Source organism: Penaeus japonicus, unplaced genomic scaffold (genome assembly GCF_977035675.1).
Source record: "Penaeus japonicus unplaced genomic scaffold, GWHDUDI00000001_assembly GWHDUDI00000023, whole genome shotgun sequence".
Taxonomy (NCBI): Eukaryota; Metazoa; Arthropoda; class Malacostraca; order Decapoda; family Penaeidae; genus Penaeus; species Penaeus japonicus.
Window position 1 is genome coordinate 6,382,795 of NW_028234425.1, and position 5,000 is coordinate 6,387,794.

General features: G+C 32.3%; 2 non-coding genes across 2 annotated transcripts; both read right to left on the reverse strand.

The window, feature by feature from the left end:
* Positions 1–786: 786 nt before the first annotated feature.
* On the reverse strand, positions 787–858 carry TRNAA-CGC (transfer RNA alanine (anticodon CGC)). The gene has a single exon. It is a non-coding gene; the product is annotated as a tRNA-Ala (tRNA).
* A 3,275-nt stretch (positions 859–4,133) lies between these two features.
* Positions 4,134–4,205, reverse strand: TRNAA-CGC (transfer RNA alanine (anticodon CGC)). Its single transcript has one exon. It is a non-coding gene; the product is annotated as a tRNA-Ala (tRNA).
* Between the last annotated feature and the right edge of the window lie 795 nt (positions 4,206–5,000).

Consider the following 5,000-nt stretch of genomic DNA (forward strand, 5'->3'; position numbering starts at 1 on the left):
AAATGCAATGACGATAAACATTATTAACATGATATTGTTAGTACTAACAGTATCACCACACATTTTACTGAAGTAGTGTGCATGGCGTAATCAAAGGGAACAATGTTTAATATCTTACTCCATTCGAACCCACCAATTGATAAAAAAAAATTCCCATCATGATATAAATCGAAGGGAGATAAACATTTACCGATGATAACAAAATATAAGACGTAAAAGATAGAAAAAAAAAAAAAGTTATGAACCATCCTTCAGTGCATGAACATCAACAACAAAGGGTCTGCTTTATAATTAATTGGATTTAGACTTTTACATGACATGGAAATTGAATTAACAGTACAGAAAGTGTATCACTATAAATCTTTGTTTTTTTTCTCTTCCATTACACGAATGAATAATTAGAAATATTCACAGGAAATAAGTTTACTGATGTTGCTGTTTTTTTCATTGTTTTCGTTGCTGTTTTTTTTTTTCATTGTTCTTGTTTCTGTTATTACGATTATCAGTATCATCCTGACTCATGAGAGAGTGTGCCAACGAGTGTCGACTCGACCTGAGCTTGGTCCTCACCCACCGTGATGCCCAGCCACGGCAGTGACCGCCAGGCGACAGTGGAAACTCACGAGCTCGGACGGGGCTCGATCTGCCGACCACCGTGATGCCAAGCTAGTGACCGCCAGGCGACAGAGGAAACCCACGAGCTCGGACGGGGCTCGATCTGCCGACCACCGGGATGCGAGGCCGCCGCGTCGCCGCTGCACCAGCCAAAGAGCTAAACAATTACTCTGGAGGTGCCGGGGATTGAACCCGGGACTTCTCACATGCGAAGCGAGCACTCTACCTCTGAGTTACACCCCCTACCTACTACTTTCGTTGAGTGTTAGGATGGCATTGACATGAAAGTTTCGATGACATGACATTGCAGTATATGCTGATGGTGGTGAAATAGATGTGTTTTATAGATATTTTAAATTTATTTTTACTCTATATAATGTATAGATATACATTTTTATATATAATATATATACATTATTTTTATATATATTATATTGTATATTTTTTCTTCCTACTCTTGATAAGAAGTCGTTCCTTCTTCTATATCTCCCTCTCTTCTTTCCCCTGAGACACCAATATATATAATGAAAAAATATCTATTTTAACTCGGACTCAGTGTTAATGTATACTTCGTATATATATAATATAAAAAAAACATTGGTTATACTGATATATATTTCCTATATATATTTATTATATAATATATATACAGATATATATTTAAACAGCTGATATATGTATATATATATAAATCAGTATATATTAATATTGTTCTTGTTGTACATAGTAATATAGTAATCATATATAAATAGATTATATGCTTTTAGTTTGTTTCATTTAGTTATTACATATGTGTATATATTATATATATATATATATATATTTCTATATTAAAATATACTATATTCTACATGCTTATATATATATCATATATATATATATATATAAAATATATATATATATATATATATATATATATATATATATATATATATATATATATATATATATATACATACATACATACAGTGTGTGTGTTTTCCTTTTCTTTTTTTAATTCATCACAAAACTCCAACTTAAATACCGATTTTCTATCAAACGCACATCCTTTGTATATCCCACCATTGCCCCTAAGGGTAAAAAGCGTTCGCACTAATGAGCTCAAAGTAATCTCAAAGAAAATCCTCAATATCCCGACCATAAATAGGCCGCGGTGCCGCCCATAAACTAGGACTATAATATAACCTAAGCCCAATGAGTCTAAGAACAGTAAGAACATCTCATTACACCGTAGAGTTCTCATGGTTATGTAACAGTAGCAGTAAGCCTTCGCAGATTTTTTTTTTTTTTTTTTTCATACGGTACTGTTGATTTCTTTATTAATTCACTCTGTTTATAAGAACATCTAGATTTATATTTGTAATTATAGTGATATTAACGTTATAAAACCAAAATTGTGATGGTAATGATGATAATGATGATAATGGTCATGAGGATTACAATTATTGCCATTCTTATTATTATCATTATTGTTATGATTATCATCACCATTATTATTGTTATTAGTATTGCTGTCATTATTGTTATACTTGTCATAACTATCATTAATGCTTTCATTTTCATTGTTATTGTTATAGCCATCATAATCATTCTAATTTTGTAAAAGTATTATTATTTATATTATCGTTATGATTGCTATCATTATTATCATTATGATCATTATTTTCATTATTATTATTACTAATTTATTGTCATCATCATTATCATTATCATTATCATTATCATCATCATCATCATTCTTGTCATTATTATTATCATTATTCTTATTATTATCCTTATCATCATTATGACTATCATTATTATCATTAATATTATCATTATCCTCATTACTATCATAACTATCATTATTGTCATTATTAATCGTTATCAATTTTACATCATCATTATCATTATCATCATTTGTGGTTGTTGTCATCACCATCATTATCATCATTAATATAAATATCATTGATAACTATTAATACTGCTATCGTTATAATTATGACAAGATGAAGGTCATAATTATAACTCTAATAATGGTGATAATAATGATACTAATACTACTATTAATAATAATTCTAGTAATGATAATATTAATGATGATAATAATGAAGATGATTATAATAATAATCGTAATAATAATTAACAGTGATAATAACATGAAACAACAATAGCAGTATTATTAACACTGACAATAAGTATAATAAAAATATAATTCGCAATAATGATGGCGATCATAATAATGACAGGAAGACTGAAAACGAAAATAAAGATGACACAAAGCAACCCGAGGAAGGGCATTACACGATAAGCGAATCCTCAGTAATGGACAAAATAACTAAATCTAATTTACTCGTTAATACCAAAGAAAATTCTTTCGCCAATGAAAGCTTTTCAACTTCATGGGCAACTGGAATAAACAAGCCAAGTTCTTGACGAGTTTGTACATTGCATGCAGTTGCAACAACTAACAGTAGTGATGATAACAAAGTCGCTGCTGTGAATGATGATGGTTATGATGATGATATTGGTAATAGCGTTTTTTTTATTCTTGAATAAGGAAAGGAATAACAGCAATTAGATATTGATAATGAAAATGAGGATAACAATGATAACTGACTGTGATATGATTTCTATTATTGATAATAGTGATGACATCAACAATATAATGTTAATATAAACATGGAAATAATAATCATAAGAATACAACAATATCATAAGCATCAGCAGCAGCAATACAATGGTATATAAATGCAATGATGATAAACATTATCAACATGATATTGTTAGTACTAACAGTATCACCACACATGATACTGAAGTAGCGTACATGGCGTAATCAAAGGGAACAATGTTTAATATCTTACTCCATTCGGAACCCACCAATTGATTAAAAAATTCCCATTATGGTATAAATCGAAGGGAGATAAACATTTACCGAAGATAACAAAATATAAGACGTAAAAGATTTATAAAAAAAGAAAGTTATGAACCATCCTTCAGTGCATGAACATCAACAACTACGGGCCTGTTTTATAATTAATTTGATTTAGACTTTTACATGACATGGAAATTGAATTAACAGTACAGAAAGTGTATCACTATAAATCTTTCGTTCTCTTTTTTCTTCCATTACACGAATGAATAATTAGAAATATTCACAGGAAATAAGTTTACTGATGTTGCTGTTTTTTTCATTGTTTTCGTTGCTGTTTTTTTTCTTTTTCATTGTTCTTGTTGCTGTTATTACGATTATCAGTATCATCCTGACTCATGAGAGAGTCTGCCAACGAGTGTAAACTCGACCTGAGCTTGGTCCTCACCCACCGTGATGCCCAGCCACGGCAGTGACCGCCAGGCGACAGTGGCACCTCACGAGCTCGGACGGGGCTCGATCTGCCGACCACCGTGATGCCAAGCCAGTGACCGCCAGGCGACAGAGGAAACCCACGAGCTCGGACGGGGCTCGATCTGCCGACCACCGGGATGCGAGGCCGCCGCGTCGCCGCTGCACCAGCCAAAGAGCTAAACAATGATTGTGGAGGTGCCGGGGATTGAACCCGGGACTTCTCACATGCGAAGCGAGCACTCTACCTCTGAGTTACACCCCCTACCTACTACTTTCGTTGAGTGTTAGGATGGCATTGACATGAAAGTTTCGATGACATGACATTGCAGTATATGCTGATGGTGGTGAAATAGATGTGTTTTATAGATATTTTAAACACGCTTTTGGATTTTTACTCTGGGATAAACTGTAGATACATTTTCTGAAATGAAAGTGCCTTTTTTACGTGGTATGTATTATCAATATGTATATTTTTTCTTCCTTCCTTTGATAGATGTTGTCCTTATCTTTATCTCCCTCTCTCTTTCCCCATCCCTGAGACACCAATATCTAAAACGCGATGTGAAAAAGATATCTATTTCAACTCGGACTCAGTGTTAATGGTATGACTTCGTAGCTTATCTATAATAGAAAAAAAAACATTGGTTCCCAGGAAGTGGTCGATTTTATTCTTTATCTTCCAAAAGTGTGTCTCGTCTTTTGCTTTTGGAATGACTGATAAATATTTCCTTTATAGTTTTCATTGATTTACTTCCATTTCAGAAAAGGCAGAGGATATGTTTAAACAGCTGACAAATGTACACGCAGACATAGTGACGTAATCAGTTATCTCATTATTATCTTGCTATTGTTCTTATTGTACATAGTACCAAATTGTCATCATTCATTCATAATGACAGATCATCCATGCTTTTAGTTTGTTTCATTTAGTTATTTCGACATGATTTGTATGTATATATATATATGTGTGTGTGTGTGTGTGTGTGTGTGTGTATGTATATGTTTGTATTTCTTTATTAAAATGCGTTACTGCATTCTACCATCTTTCATATATATA